The following is a 15903-nucleotide window of genomic DNA, read 5'->3' on the forward strand; positions in this document are numbered from 1 at the left end:
TTTCTCAGCAATTTCTGCAATCCTCCCCCTTCGGGGGGCATCTCTTGCCCACCTCATTAATATTTTCTGACTTGCTGTTGACAGCCCATTTTTTATAAGGCTGGAAGGACACAGTTTAACCTAAGACCCAAGGGAGTTGAAGGAGCCTTCCTAAAATATGGCCCCGACCCAGCAAGCGGGTCACCTTCCCTGAAGTCTTGGAGCTTGAGCTATGGTTTATCTCTAGCCACCCCCTTTTTTGGCAGTGGAAGAAGAGGATGTGGTTAAGATCGCAAAGGCATTACTCAGAGCCAGTTTGGTTCAGGGGAAAGAAATAAGGCTGAGATCTATTCCTGCGTGGCTCCATTCCTGTCTGCAAAAAGATTCCCAGAGGACTGCCTTCAGGACCTTGGCCTTAGTTAGGAACTGACTGACCAGCAGAATTTGAACACAGATCTCCCAGTTATGGCCTTTCCCCATGGGTAAGCATAAGAGAAACCATGAAAGAGCACAGAGCCTCTTCATTGGGAACAAAACTCGCTACAGTGTCTCAGGTTCACTGGGCTGAAATTGTATAAATGACTGTGCATCTCTTATGGGTCAAAGTAGTATCTATATCTTCTATATCCTGAGTATATATAGTAGGGGATCAGGAAAGGCCTTTGTCATAGAAGAACTAACAGTCTAATGGATGAGATATGGAAATGTGTTGGAAAATTCTAGCAGAATGTGAAATGGTAGGGGAAAGTGCAAGGTATAGCACCTAATGTAAACCAAGGCCAAGGGATTTAGGGAAGGCTTCCTGAAGAAAGGAGTGCCTGAGTTGAGCTTAGGAACTAGATGGATGTTAGCTAGGTGATGAATGAAGGTCAGAAATGAATTCTGAGATGAGCAAACAGGATAGGAAAGGGTCTGATGTGTAGAACATCTAAGTGCATGCTGAGGAAAATAAAAGATTGATAGCATTGGGATATGGACTTGGTTATGGTAGGAGAGGAGGAGAGGTAGACAGGAAAGCTCTATAAATGTGAGTATAGAAAGATCAACAGGAACAGGTCATGGAGAGTCTTCTATGCTACATCAAAGAGCTTAGTCTTTGTCCTGTGGATAATAGGGAATCTCTGGAAGGTTCTGAGCTGGGGTGATACTTGTTTGTTGTGAATCCCTCCATCTGTGGTGTATAGAACACATTCAGCTCTACAAAGGTTAGGGATACAGAGCTTTTAGATCTCAGCTGCTGCAGTGGTTTGGGTGAGAGATGATGAGAGTATTAACTCTAGCAGTGAGACTACAGAGAAAGGAATGGGCTTAAAAATATTTGGGGGTGCGGTGCCTGGGTGGTTTAGTAGGTTAGGCATCTGCCTCTTGATCCCAGATCAGGTCTTGATCTCAGAGTTCTGAGTTCAAGCCCTGAGTTGGTCTCTGCTTGGAGCCTACTTAAAAAAAAAATTGAGGATATAATCTACAAGATTGGTGATCAATTGGCTATAGTGTACTGATAGCATCAAGAACAGTGTCCAAACTGACTTGCCCAAATTGTTCCGTGTGTGTGTGTGTGCGCGCGCGCACATGCGCATGCACGCCTTGGATTGTAATTCAACCACATTTATTGAGTAACTATTGTGTTCCAGGCTTGCTTTAAGCATTTGATTATATATAATCACATTTTACTCCCCAGTGAACACTCCAAAACAGATAAGGTAATGGAATTGTGGAGAGAGAACCAACTTATTTAAGATCATCTGGTACCAGATGATACAAAGGTAGTTTATGTTTGTTTCACAGAGTAGATGGACTTTGCTTGAGTCCTAGACCACTGAAATGAGGATTTTATAAACTCAAAACACATATTTCAAAGAGAAGCATCATGGAATAAAGCTGATAGCTTTATGTAGACCACTGTCTTTGTGTCACCAACCTTAGTGGTTAGATTTGGAGACTACCGGACCATTGTTTTTCAGTCTTAGTTGCACATTGGGATAACCTCAGGAAACACTGTTGCTTATGCCTCATTGTAAGGGAACGTGATTGAATCGTTTTGGGACACAGCCTGAGCATCAGGTATTTAAAATCTGCAGATGATTATAATGTAGAGCAAAGACTGAGGATCATGAAGCCATGCGGCAAAACAAGAAGCAAATGATCTTCTCTGTTGAATTCTATCCCTGATCCTATCTTTCTTCTGCCATCAATAGTTTGACTTTCATATGAACATAAGAGCATCTTTCCCAGCATGGCCCTCTCCCCCTGTTGCAGCCTTCCGCTGCTGGTGGTCCCATGTTCTTGGCACAGATGGATCTGCTACCTAATTGCCTGCTTATTTGTCAAGTGGATGTCCCCAGCAGATGTTCCCATGTGGGAATTTGGAGGCCAGCATCTGTACACAAACAGCTGATTGCAACACTCTTCTGCTTTTGATCTAGTCCTGATGGGGCACCACCCAAGCCATGGATAACCTTCCAAAACTGACCTGAGGATGAATTTTTTTACCCCCTTTTTTCACCCCAAACCCTTTATTTCAGTCATCTTTCATGGTTTTAGAGGATCTTCATGTGTATTCTTGGATTTCTTTCTCCCTCTGCTTTTTGTTGTTGCTGCTGTTGCTATTGACCTTAGACCACTATTGACCACTGAGCCAGGAACCTCAGCGTCTTCGTGATACAAATGGCTAACTGGGCCCAGAGAGGAAAAGGAACCTGGTCAAGATCAGGAAAAAGAATTCAGGGACCCAGCTGAGTTTTAGTTCTGTCTTTTATCTCCATTATCAGACTCCCAGAAATATCCATGGGTTCTATGGCTGGTTCTAGCTGTGTCCTTCAACAAATTGCTTCACTTCATCTTGTAAGAGATTCATCATCTATGCCTCTGAGCATCATTGTGAAGCTTAGAAATCTTGTGTATGAAGTAAATAGCACCATATTAAAAGACTGGAAACATGATGGAAACTTGATAATGATGATGAAGGGCATAGGCGTATGAGTTACATATTTTCAAATTTGAGTCCCTTTTTTTGGGCACTCCTTAGAAGGATTTCCTTGGCTAAGTTACCTCCCTTCTTTCCATATCCATTTCTTCACTTTTAAAATGAGAATAAAAGTAATATTAACCTCAGATGGTTGCAATAATATGGAGTGCTTATAACACAGCCTGGCTAATAGTGAGCATTAGGGATAATAATGAATATCAGGGATTATAAGAAAGAAGGAAAAGGAAAAAAAAGCATAGCAATGTTTTCTATAATTTGGAAAGAACACTGCATGAGAAGTCAGGTCACCAAATGTCTAATCTTAGCCCTGAAACTAACTTGCTGTGTGTTCTTTGGTAAACTCTTCTCTGTAGCTGTGCTTCAGGGGTTTTGTCAAGAGGACCAGATGACCTTTAAGCATTATTCCATTCTATGATCTTCTGTATCTCAGTAAAGTTCTCTGCTATCCCTAAATTCCCTCACCAGCCAAGGGATGTGGCATGCCAGGGTCCTTCTGGCTTCTTGAAATCATCTTCCTTTGATATCTACTTCCCTGTCTTCCTAGCCTTTGTGGTGTGGCCTCCTTCCCACTGCCTTTGAGTTTGTACATAAGAAGGCAGTCTCGCCCTCTCCTAAGACCCCTTTCTTAGATGTGGAAAGACGGACCTGGGAACCCAGCCTCGGAAATGGACCACTGAGTGCTTTCAGAGATAAGCCATGAGCTCCTTCTGAGAATGCAGGGCTGTCAAGTGGAAATACTGACAGCAGCCTTGGTTCCAGCCATGTAAGTAGTATTACTGCAAAGACATATATTTAGCATCCATGACATCAGCTTGATTTACCTTGATTAACGGAGCAATTTGCTGTACATTTTTCCAAATGCTGTAGCCAATTAGAACTCAGAATACATTAGAAAACCCTCTATGGTGTGGCCACAGTCCAAAAAGGCTAATCTATCATAATACACACACACACACACACACACACACACACACACACACACACATACACCCTTTTCCAACCATGCAGTGGATAAAGATTTGTGTCTTGGAGGAACTCGGAGTGGTTCAGGTTTTATTCATTTGGGCACCAGACACTTTTGCTATCAGCCATTACTAAAGTCAAATTAGGGGGAAACTATCTTTGTAAATGCTACTCCATTTTTGTGTAGCTTTCCAACATCTTTCTGCTTATAGGCTCTTCCCTGCTTATCCCTACAATATGTTTGTAAAAGACCCAATTGGTTATAAACCCCTTGTAGCAAGAGGATATGGACCCTTAGAATGGCTTTAATGGCTCTTTAAGATCTGGTCCCAAATTACTCTTTCAACTTCATATCTTCCTATGATACTTGATCTTCCTTAAACTTTCCCCCAGATACTTTATACTTCCTTACAACTTTGTATTTGCTCTTGAAGTTCTCTCATTTGAATGAAAAAGTAGTGTTCAGAGTATGTATTATATATAGACAAGGCACTGTGCTAAATGCTTATTACCATATAATATTGCCCTTAATCTGCTTAACACCCCCATAAGACCTGAGAGTTAAGATACTTGCCTGAAGGTATACACAGGTAAGTGGCAATACTGAGATTATAGATCTAACCCCAAAGCCTTTGGTCTTTCTGTAACATTCCTTCATCTTTCAGTGTTTCCTTTCTTCTTACTCTTTCCCTATATCTCAAACTCTCATGGAATTCTTCTTATACAAGGAAAGCTGTATCTTAAACTTAGTGACAGTTAGATGTTAGGGGATGAATGTGTTGCCCATTCACAGATCAAAATTATTCCATGTCTAATCTATTCTACAATGACTGATTGAGCTGTCACTCTAGGTAAAGCACTTTCCTAGCCCCTATATATGGCACAGTGGGATGGAGTATGTTTAGGGAGTGGACATAAAAAAGTGTTGGTTGACAAATGATTTAGGATTAAATTCTGAATCTTCTACTAACCATGTGTGTAACTTTGAGTGTCTCAGAATCTATACTTCATTGCCAGTGAGTAGGAATAATGATATATACATTGCTGTCAATATCAATTGAATTGATGTGAAGAAACGAAAATGCTTTATCAGGTGATGTTTATCCTCCCTGGCACTTGACTAAAAGTAGCTTATGGTCTACTAGCCTATACTTTTTCTAAAAATTTTTTAATGTTTATTTATTTTTGAGAGAGAGAGAGAATGTGAGCAGGGGAGGAGCAGAAAGAGAGGGAGACACAGAATCTGAAGCAGGCTCTAGGCTCTGAGCACAGAGCCTGATGTGGGACTCAAACCCACGAACTGTGAGATCATGACCTGAACCGAAGTCGGATGCTTAATTGACTTAGCCACCCAGGCACCCCTACTAGTCCATACTTTAAATGACATATAAAATGATACTATAAGCTACAAAGCAGTATGAGTTCCTGTTAATTCTGAGCAAGAATTAGAGGAAAAGTGATGGTAAAATCATTGAGATTACTGGCTGGTTCTTCACGACTTTCCCAGGCTTTGCCAAATGCCTGGGCCATAACTGGCCCTTGAAACACACATACCAAACGAATAAATACTGTTGTTATTTTAGAAGCACCAGAATGGGAGGTCAGAGACCTAGGTTCTGGCCCCTGCTCTACTCACAGACATTAGTAAGTAAATCCAACCACTTGTGGCCTCAGTTTCTTTATCTTTAAAAAAGGATGTTAAACCCCTGACTTCATAAGATTGCTATGTAGAGCAAATAAAACTGTCCACATGGAAGTGCCTTGTAAAATATAAAGAAATGTATATGTACAAGGGGATGAACAGGATTGATTTGGATTCTTAAAGGAACACATAGGCATATTAGTGCTGTGCTTTGAGGTTCTAGGAGGATTCCCATCCAAAAGTCTGTAATTCAAAGTTCAGTGGTTTATTCCATTTTTACAAATGACCATTTTTCTTCTTGACTTGACTCTTAGCAAATGAACCACAAAATCTTCCAGTCCACTGCTTAGCATATTCTTGGCAGAAAGGACATTAGAGACCACTACCCTTTCTCACCCAAACACACACCATACTGATGAGGAGCCTGACCCCTGGAAGGTGGGGACTGTATCTTTCCCCCTTCCCCAGCACCTACCACAATGCTTCATCTATTATATAATCCTTAAATAATTGCTGAGTAAGTGAATGAATAAACAAATTAAATGAATCGTTCAAGTTATCCTCAGTACCTGATCCATGGTAAGTGTTTGTTTGCTTATCAAATGAGCAAACAAACAGTCTTCCAGCAACTTGCTCGCAGCTCTGGGACTCAGATCTCTTACTGTGCAATCCATTTCCCAATATATCACAAGATAGTATTTGTCCTGGCTTGCATTTGTTACTGATTGATTTAAGTTTGTGCATTCTGCCACTATACATACAATTCCAAAATGGTAAAAGCAGCAAGGGACCATATCTTCTGCCACTGTGTTTTTTGGAACATGTAGCTTGGGATTGGTCTCCCACCCAGTAGGTAATCAATAAATACCTTGTCTGAACCTGGATGAATTAAAGAAGCAATTTGGAGTGTGACTTCTGAGGAAGAGACCGGGTAGGAAGAGCTTTGTGTGGTCTGATAATGTATTTATTTATGAGACTAAATGTTTATCTAAGTCTCTAGAAGATCTCTGGCTTCATTTTGGTGTCTGTGCATTTGTGTTATTTTCCATGGTCACAGCAGCCCATCCTTCTGGGGTCCAGCTGGGCTACAGAGTAATAAACAGACATAAAAATTGGCTCATTCCATGACAAGAAGTGGGAGCAACTCAAAGCCTTTAAGAAATTCTCTGAGTAGTGAATGCATCAGCATCCAGCTAGTTCAAGTAGGGTTCAAGTAAGCACTCTAACTTCGTGAAAGCTATTTATGACCAACACAATGAAACCTCTCTACCCATTCAGTCCCTGGGCATTTGAGATATAGCTGTTTTTCTTTCAGTCTGTTCTGTGACAGCATTCAGCAACATTGGGTTACTTTGACAACTTCAATAACTAACTCAGGATATGGGCAAGCTGCTCCTTTTGTTCCCTTAGTATATCCCTTTGCCATTTAAGTATCAACAGGAGCTAATACAAATCAGTAATCATACTTTATTCTGAAGGGCTGAACTGAGTAAGTTCAAAACCACTGTCTAAAATATCTTACTGGATGTTTTGAAGAGGCCAGATAACTTTTCATGGTTCATCACATCTCATTGGTCCTGACACTTCATTTGCAAAGAATCCCATATAGTCCCGAAAATCACTATACTGAGACATTTGAGTTGCAACTGATAAACCATTCATCCACCAGTCTTTGTTTCATGAGCACAGAATAAATCAACTTGGGCCAAGACATAGAGAGAAAGATAATAGCTATGGCCTGTGCCTTTTAGGAGCTTGTGTCCTGGCATGAAAATGACCCCTGAGTATTCATTTTTTATGGTGCCAGTTATATAGTGCTCACTGACACAGAAAAGGATACCTAATGCTCTGGCAGCTCAGAGAAAAGGGCGGCCACTTCTCTAGGTGGACAGGAAGAGGAAGAAGGAATTGCAAGGCTTCATAGAGCAGGCAACACTTGAGCTGGGCCAAAGTGTATATGCAATACCGGTTAGTTATAAGTGAGTGAGGGAGGTGAAGCACAGTCCAGCCAGGAAGCAAGCAAGGTCTCCACCAGCTCAGCATTTCTTCTCATTCCACTGACATCTGATGGCACTTTTACCTTCTCAGGGCCACTCTTGGAAGAATAGTAGTAACCAGGTTTACTGTGTGCCAGATACTATTTGAAGTGCTTCACATTCACTGGCTACCCACCACAAAGGTATATGAGGTGTAATAGCCCCATTTTTGTAGATGCAGAAACTGGAGCTCAGGTAAAATTTGCCCAACATCACAGAGTTAGTAAAGCAGTGGGGCTCCATCCCAGTTTTCTCCTACTCCTTAACCTACCTTTACTTAAACACTACGCTAACCACAAATTGGTCAGATGGTTTGATTGTTCCATGGCAGAAAAGAGGGTAAAGAGGGAGCAGGGTTTGTGGAAGCGCCTAGATGTTCCCTTGGAACTCCCCTAGGCCATACATATCTTCACATAAATAGGCTTGTGTGAGCTAGAAGTCTCTCACCATCTGAGCCCAAGGTCAAAGGAGATTGTGGGAACTCATATTTGTCAAGTGCTCATTCCAACCCAGGTTGCACTGCGGTGCTTTAATTCACCCTCTTGGGTTATCCTCGCAAAGAAGCCTTTGGACAACTGATTATTTCCTCCAATTTGTGGATGAGTACTAAGTCCTGTGTAGTTTTCAGGATTTTCTCACTTTCCCACAGCTAGTCCCTATCAAGGCCAGAGCTCACAAGTAAGATATTTCCCTCTGAAGTCCATTTTCATTTTACCCCCTTCCTCTGTAGACTTACAAAGTATGCCAGAACATAGGCATAATGATCATGATGAAAAAGAAAAATAAAAAGTACAGGGAGAAAGAAGACACAGAAGGAGGAGGAGGAAGAAGGGGAGGAGGAAGCAGAGGAGAACGAGAAATGTGCCTACACACAAGTTATTTATATACTTTAAAGGAGCTCTGGGTATTGAGGGATACTCACTGAGATAGGACATCGATAGAAGCATTCAGTGGACATGTTCTGACCTGGATTTTGAACAAGAGAAAGAGCGTAGCATGAGAGTGATGGGATTTTCAGTGTTTTGAGGATGCCAGATTGGACACAGGAGGGAAGGCTACATGACTAACCTGGGGTAGCAATGGAGTTGCTTATAACATAGCAATTTGCTGGAACATCCTCAGCATGACTACACAGTCCTCTTACCCTGAACGTCCACCCCCTTGTTTTAATGACTTAAATGATGAGTGCATAACAGGTTCCATCTTTTTTCTGTCAGCCCAGGGGATTTATTAGTCAAATAATGATTGCCTCACCTCAAGATATGTTTTCATTGTGTTTGTTACATGTCTTCTGGATTCTGGCTTCATTGGAATGAAGTTTGCATCTCTGCAAGATTCGTTAAATCCCTCTACTTTGCTGACTGAGAGCAGCTCAGAGACAAACAACAACAAAAAAGCCCCTTGAATCTATAACATATTTCCTGCCTCTTTCCTTCCTTTTCCTTTTCTCTCTAACCCCTCCCCTAGAGAAGGCAAGAGAAATAAAAATAAAGTCGTAATTAAGAAAAGGACTAAGAATAAATTCCATGCATTTAACCGAAGTTCCATCTCTGAGCCCAGGAGAATTGGTGCATAGCTGTGGTTGTGTGAGAGGAAGCGCTCAGGGGACTCATGCTGTGCTTTCAACACAAATACAGCTCATAAGGAATAGTTTATCACTTAAACCATCGCTTTAATTCTGCAGAGCAAAGGCAAGACCTCAAAAAGGGCTCAGATACCACCACCACCACCACTGGGGTCTCCCATTTCTGGAGTCCCTGTGGCCCAAATAGCTCAGAGCAATTCACAAACATTTATTGACGGAACCCCATGACCCGTCCCCCAAGTGAATACTTTAATATCCCATTCTGCAGAGGGCAAAATGGCAACATGGAGAAGTTCAAGGCTCTTGGCTGCCTGCCATGCAGAGAAATCAAAATAGTGGCTGGATTCTGAAAGAAAAGCATGGCCAGGTGCACAGTGGATTTTTCAAGAAATGTGGTGAAAAGAGCACTAGGCTGAAAGGAGACTGGGCTCTGATTCTAGTTTTGTCACTCATTCACTGGGGAACTGTGGCCACGTCCACCTCCCCTCAGTCTGTACAGTGGAAGTACAATGTAACTGTACAATGGAAGACTGAAACAGAAGACCTTAAAGTCCTTGCTCCCTCTGAGCATGGTGCTCTATGTCCACCCAGCACTAGGCTAGCTTTCCTATCACTGTGGCTGCTACGTTGCTGCCCTATAGGAATTTTACAGTCTTTAGAACTCTTGATCACTTACTTTTCCACATAGGAGGAGCTCAGTAAATATTTACTGAACTACCAAATTCTGTATAGCTTAATCTTTAGTGCATCTGCCTTTATCTGACTGGTCAGAAAGCAAGGATCTTAGGGACAGAAGGAGAGTGCTTGCTAAACCCTAAATGTCTATTAATAGATATCTTTTCCATGTCCCATCTGGATTTAAAAATCCTGATGACGTATGTCCAAGGAGGTGGTTTGTAATCTGTAGGTCCAGTTCAATGCAGTATAATTCAATTCCTCAAAATTAATTATTGATCATCCACTCTTTGCCAAAAACTATACTAGCATCTGGAGTTACAAAGATTTCTAAGATGTAGCTCTTGTCCTCGATATTCTGCTCCATGGGAGAATCAAGCAAGGAGAAAGGCAAGCATGATACATTGAGATTAGTTCAATAACACAGATCGTGTGCAAGACAAAGGGTATGAGATAAATAAATAAATAGGCCAATTACAGCTCAGATTTCCGGTGAATTTGCTTTAATTTAGACCCTAAAGTAAGAAAGTGATGACATAAAGATTTCAACTCTGGTGAGATTTCACAGTAAAAAATTTATTTGGTTATTGTTCATACGTATGTGGGGAGACAGCTGCATTAGTGGAAATTTAAAATTAGATACTATTTTAAAGGATAAGGCGGTTGGCATGAACATAGTTTCCAAACTAATGGATACCAAGGTGTAGACCAGCTTTCATGAAAAGTAGGTCATTTGAGATAATCCCATGGCATCACATATAGGAATATTTCTTCTTCTTCCTGGCTTGGTTTCCTTACATATAAAGGGGTGGTTAGATGAGATAATCCCAATGATCCCTTCCAGCTCTGGTGCTCTGTACATGGAACACAGACAGTGCCTTCTCTGTTGCCTACCACAACATTTACTGTTGGTCTGGGCGCTAGAATGGAAGATGGGAAAGGGCCAGGGAAGGAGGGCTATGTTCTCCTTCCAGGGATGCTGGATTTGGGGGAGAGGTGAAATTCAGAGACAATTGGAAAAGAAAAGGAATAGCAGTAGGGGAACTCTCATTATAAATTTGTTGCTTGGAATGTACTACAGGTTTCTTTCTCATGTAGTGACATGAGGATGACATTTGAACTCGGGTTCAATTCTGGCATGTTAGTTAAATAGCTTATAGATTCTTAGGAACTCACTCTTTGGATCTCAATTTCTCCTCTGTGAAATGGGGTAAACAACCCTGACCCTGTTCATTCAAGTGTGTTAAATAAAATAATTGAGAGAGGCATGCTTTGTAAATGCTATAAGACTATACAGAGGTTGATTGTCGCTATTGTTATAATAATAAAGGGGTACAATGCCTATTCAAATTATGGTATTATGGAAATTTGTGGCAGGCTATGAGGGGAAGAATTTAGGATAAGAAGGTCACCAAATCTTCTAGGATGTCCTGTTCTATGCTTGCATCAGTTGTGAGCTGAGCCTGTACTCCGTCTCCTTTCACAGAGTGGTAAGCAGGAGCCATGGAGTGCTGGTGGGCTCCCACAGGCCTGCCAGTCTATACACTCAGAGGAGAAGCTGCTAATACTTTCCAAGTCACCCTGGAGCAGAGACACACATAGTGCTGTGATTGCTCGTGACCATAGCAGGGCCTCAGCTAGTGAATTTATAGAGGGTTGGTCTGCATTTTTAAGCAAGATAACTAAGCCTCCAGAGTTTACCCTGAATATATTTTTAAAAAAATTCTTTACAAGTATATGCATCTCACAAGCTGGGATTTATGTAGACATTTAGGTCTGATGATGTTGAAGGTAAATTTTTAATACAGAAGATGAAAACCAAAGTAAACCAAAGCTAGGGTATTGGCACCATCTAGTGGGTAGATGTAGCCAGTGCACACACTACAAGGAAAAGGGATGGGTGAAGGAAATGTGGCTTTGGAAAGGCACTGCAGAGGTAACAACAGCACCTATAAAAGAGAATGTTGGTTGCTCTGGAAGTCACTAGGGGTCAACATGTCTATAGCACAGCTAATGGCATTAGAGCAAGGAAACTTGTCAGAAATCAGACACTGTCTACTTTAAGCCCTGTGCCTCTGAACAAGTCTCTTGAACCCTCAGTTTCTTGGCGTGTAAAATGGGAATGATAATGCCTGCTTTAGAAGGCTAATGATGAGCTGCTATTATAGTATTAATCTGTAGGCATTTGGAAAATAATCTGATATGGAAAGTAATAATTTAGTATGTACCGATTTGATGCCAGCTTCTTCACCTCCCTTGTCATCTCCTTTAGATCTCAACTAAAGCAGCCATCAGTACCTTCAGTTTCCAAATAAGAAACTGAGGTTCCATTTTGCTCGTGACCCAAGGTTACACAGCCAGTAGGTGGCAGAGCTGGGGTTTGAACACGTTTTTGGATATGCTCCGAAACTCTCCTTTACGCCTCTGTACCAGATAGCAAACACACAAAGTTTGCTTTTTCTTCCTCCTTCTTTTTCTTAAGATGAACCATTAAGTATTATATAAGGTACCTGGCTCAGTACAAAACCCACTTTATTCAACTTTGAAATTTAGATACCATCACTTTCTTTGTCAGATGAAGAAACTGTAGCTCATAGAGACTAATCCAGCAAACATCAACAATTAGTGAGATCGCTGGGATTCAGACTTCCTGATTGCAGACCTACTGCTTTAATCCACCCTCTACTGACTCATTCACTCATCATTCATCCCTAATTGTGAAGTATGCTTCTGTTTATATTTACATCCCAAGAATTAGTTGTTTATTTAACTAAAGACATCTGCATTTATTAAGGTTCCTGGCTCATCTAATTGTAATCTGTTTGTCTGCCCATAGTGGGGGGTGAGGTGGGGGGATTGACAAGTTAGCTTTAGTGTACAGATTTGTCTCTAAAGTCCCCTACTAGATCTGTCTCATGAGGACTGGAAGATTAAGCTGTCTGGATGGAGAGGTCAGCTCTGATCCTGTGAAGGAACTGTTGTTCCACAGTTCTGCTTAATAATGGACACTGAAGGGCCTTACAAAGACAGCTACTGGCAAGGTTAGGAAAAGAAACACAAAGGCCACTCATGTTTCCTTTAGGGACCCTACTGTGAGCTTGGGGGACCCAGAGACTCAGAGTGCCTGAAAGCAGTTTGCTCAAAGTTGATGAAAAAAGCTTGAAAAAAGTCAGCTTCCTTGACTCCAAAATCCCTGATAGAACAAACTTTTAGAATCTGACCCAGAAAGGGGCTCCTGGGTGGCTCAGTCGATTAAGAGTCCACTTAGGCTCAGGCCATGATCTCATGGTTCATGAGTTCAAGCCCCGCATCAGGCTCTGTGCTGATAGCTCAGAGTCTGGAGCCCGCTTCTGATTCTGTATCTCCCTCTATCTCTGCCCCTCCCCCACTCATGCTCTGTCTCTGTCTCTCTCTCTCTCAAAAATGAATAAACACTAAAAATGCTTGAAAAAAAAATCTGACCCAGAGAGATTTATTTATCTGTGTTGTAAAGAAACTGCTCTGTCTGGCAGCTGCTTCCCTCTAGTGGTCATACTGCCTTCAAGCAAGAAGATGCTTGTGATCACATTACAGAATTGAAAATCCAAACCCAAAAATAGGATGCTGTTTGACCAGGGCATGTCTGGTAGTCACTCAGACAATTTCAGAGGAGTATAGTAACAAAAGAAAAAACAACGCAAAATACTGGGAGTTACTTGTATTCTGGTCTTTGCAAAAGTACATTGTCTGAAACATATGTTAGAGGAAAAGCACTTTTTAATTAAAATTTCTAATTCGATGTATGAATGAACCTCCAACACATGCATACACATACCCCCCACACACACACAATCTTGGAAAACAACTTGAGAAATACTGAATAACATTGATTCCCTGCATAACATTAATCCCCAATTTAAAGATGGGACAATTGTGACCCATGAAAAGACACTCGTCATACAGTGGCCCAATGTAGTGCTTACACCGTGACAGTGTCTTCTGGACATGTGTATTGGAGCCTCCATAAGCCTGTGTGCCAGCATCACTGTGATGAGCAGAGATACATGTCAACCTAAAATGAACTGTCATGAAAATAAGAAATGAACTCTAAGTCATTGGGGTCTTTTGTTTGTTCACCACTGCTACATAGCCTCACCCACACTAAATATACTGCATCTTTTATTAGCCAGTTTCTATTTTGCTCCCCTCTGAGTTAAAGGTTAGTGGGGACAAGGAGATTGGTCATTCCTTATGTTTTATTTTTTCATTCTCTCATTGGTGAACATAGATAGTTTCTAGTTTGGTGTTATTAGGAACAGTGCCTGTATGAACATTCTTGTATGTATCTTTGAATTTATTTATTTTTTATTTTTTTAACATTTATTTATTTTTGAGACAGAGAGAGACCGAGTATGAACAGGGGAGGGTCAGAGAGAGGGAGACACAGAATCCGAAAGAGGCTCCAGGCTCTGAGCTGTCAGCACAGAGCCCGACATGGGGCTCGAACTCACGGACCCGGAGATCATGACCTGAGCTGAAGTCGGCCGCCCAACCAACTGAGCCACCCAGGCGCCTCTGTATCTTTGAATTTAAATACCTACCCAGGTCTGGTTCATAGACTATACATATGTTCAGGTTTGTTAGGTAATACAAAAATGGATGCACCAATTTACATTTCTACCAACAGTGCATATAGCTATCCGTGAGTGGGCGGGGCGGCAGGGATCTTGCTCCCCCTCCGAGGGTATTTGGCAATACTGTATATGGAAGCATTTTTGGAGGTCATAAATGGGGGTGGGGGTGGTGAGTGCTACCAGCATCTAGTGGGTAGAGACCAGGGATGCTGCTAAAGATCCTATAGGACAGCCCCCTACTGTAAATAATTAAATGACCCAAAGTTTCAAGAGTGCTGAGGTTGAGAAACCCTATTTCATGCCAACTTTGTTAGTGTCTGTTCTTTTATTTTTACAACATGGAGTGACTTTCATACCCTTTTCCTTCCCATGTAAAATGGTACATACACTTTGGGAAAGAGTTTGTCCATGTCTTCAAAATTTAGACATATACCGTCTATCATATAACCTACCCATTTCACTTCGAGGTGTTATTCAAAAGAAATGAAAGCATATGCACAAAGTCTTATACACAATTTTCTTAGTAACTATATTTGTTAATAGTGAAAAAATAGAAACAACCCAAATATTCAAAGGGTGACTGGTTAATAAATTTTAGTGTATTTGTGCAACAGAATATTACCTAGCAATATAAAGGAATGAACTCTTGGCATACCCTGAAACGTGGATATATCTTAAAATAATTATGTTCAGTGGAATAAGAATGACAAAAAAAAAAAAAAACCCAGTATATTGGTTGCATAGAGCTATCTTATGGTTTTGATTGGCATTTCTCTGATGATTAGTGAAATTGTGCTCTTTTTCACTTGTGTGTTTTTTTTTCTTTTGTGAAGTGCCTATTCAAATACTTTGCCTATTGCTCTACCTTTTCCTTATTGATTTGTAGAAGTCCCCTATAAAGTCTGTTTATAAGTCTATAAGACTGCTCAATGAATCTATAGATGAGCTTGGGGAAAATTTTCATCTGAATGCTATTAAGCCTTCCAGTTCATGAATATAGTGTGCCTTTCATTTATTTAGATTCTTTCCTCAGATGTGTTTTATTTACATTTTGATATCTTGGATATCTGTTATATTTATTTATCTGTTTTTGTTTAGCAAATTTATTGATATATATATTTTAACAACTTTGTGAGTTATAATTAAACTATGGTAAATTGCACATATTTAAGGTATACTATTTAAGAAGTTATGACATAAGTATACAACTGTAAACCACAGCCATAGTCAAGATAATGAATAAATATGTCATCTCCCCAAAGTTCTCTAGTGTCTTGTTGTAATCCCTCCCTCTTGCCCATTCTCTTCCTATTCCAATCCCCCATACCCCTAATCTCTTTTCTACCAGTATACATTAGTTTGTCTTGTCTTCAGAATTATATACATGAATTCCTACAGTATATGCTATTTTTTGTCATACTTAT

General features: G+C 40.8%; 1 long non-coding RNA gene across 1 annotated transcript in view; it reads left to right on the top strand.

Annotated features, from left to right (window-relative positions):
- Window positions 1-325: 325 nt before the first annotated feature.
- The window catches only part of LOC113592855 (uncharacterized), a 183478-nt gene continuing 167900 nt past the window's right edge, over window positions 326-15903 (top strand). Inside the window, exon 1 of the long non-coding RNA XR_008291018.1 lies at window positions 326-461. This is a non-coding gene — a long non-coding RNA (uncharacterized LOC113592855). The remainder of the gene's footprint in view (window positions 462-15903) is intronic.

This window comes from Acinonyx jubatus, chromosome D4 (assembly GCF_027475565.1).
Source record: "Acinonyx jubatus isolate Ajub_Pintada_27869175 chromosome D4, VMU_Ajub_asm_v1.0, whole genome shotgun sequence".
In the NCBI taxonomy this organism is placed as follows: Eukaryota; Metazoa; Chordata; class Mammalia; order Carnivora; family Felidae; genus Acinonyx; species Acinonyx jubatus.